Here is a 1,097-nt window from a genome sequence, read left to right on the forward strand (position 1 = left end):
GCTGATTCCCGTCCCCATGCAGCTGCACAGACATGCAAATTAGGGTGTCTTGGAGTCACCATGAGTTGAACAGCATCTGTGTTCTGCCAGGCCATGCATCTTATATTGGTCTGATGAAGCCGATTGATACGCGTGCCTGCTGATTCCCGCCCCCATGCAGCTGCACAGACATGCAAATTAGGGTGTCTTGGAGTCACCATGAGTTGAACAGCATGTGTGTTCTGCCGGGCCATGCATCTTTTATAGTTCTGATGAAGCTGATTGTTATGCATGCCTGCTGATTCCTGCCCCATGCAGCTGCACAGACATGCAAATTAGGGTGTCTTGGAGTCACCATGAGTTGAAAAGCATCTGTGTTCTGCCGGGCCGTGCGTCTTATATTGTTCTGATGAATCTGATTATTACGCATGGCTGCTGATTTCTGCCCCCATGCAGCTGCACAGACATGCAAATTAGGGTGTCTTGGAGTCACCATGATATGAACAGCATCTGTGTTCTGCCGGGCCGTGTATCATATATTATTCTGATGAAGCCGATTGTTACGCTTGCCTGCTGATTCTTGCCCCCCATGCAGCTGCACAGACATGCAAATTTGGGTTTCTTGGAGTCACCATGAGTTGAACAGCATCTGTGTTCTGCCGGGCCATGCGTCTTATATTGTTCAGATGAAGCCGATTGTTACGCGTGCCTGCTGATTCCCGCTCCTATGCAGCTGCACAGACATGCAAATAAGGGTGTCTTGGAGTCACCATGAGTTGAACAGCATGTGTGTTCTGCCGGGCCGTGCTTCTTATATAGTTCTGAGGTAGCTGATTGTTACGCATGCCTGCTGATTCCCGCCCCCATGCAGCTGCACAGACATGCAAATTAGGGTGTCTTGGAGTCACCATGAGTTGAACAGTATCTGTGTTCTGCCTGGCTGTGCGTCTTATATTGTTCTGATGAAGCCGATTGTTTCATATGCCTGCTGATGCCCACCCCCATGAAGCTGCACAGACATGCAAATTAGGGTTTTCTAGGAGTCACCATGAATTGAACAGCATGTGTGTTCTGCCGGGCCGTGCGTCTTATATAGTTCTGATGAAGCCGATTGTTAC

This window comes from Rana temporaria, unplaced genomic scaffold (assembly GCF_905171775.1).
Source record: "Rana temporaria unplaced genomic scaffold, aRanTem1.1, whole genome shotgun sequence".
In the NCBI taxonomy this organism is placed as follows: domain Eukaryota; kingdom Metazoa; phylum Chordata; class Amphibia; order Anura; family Ranidae; genus Rana; species Rana temporaria.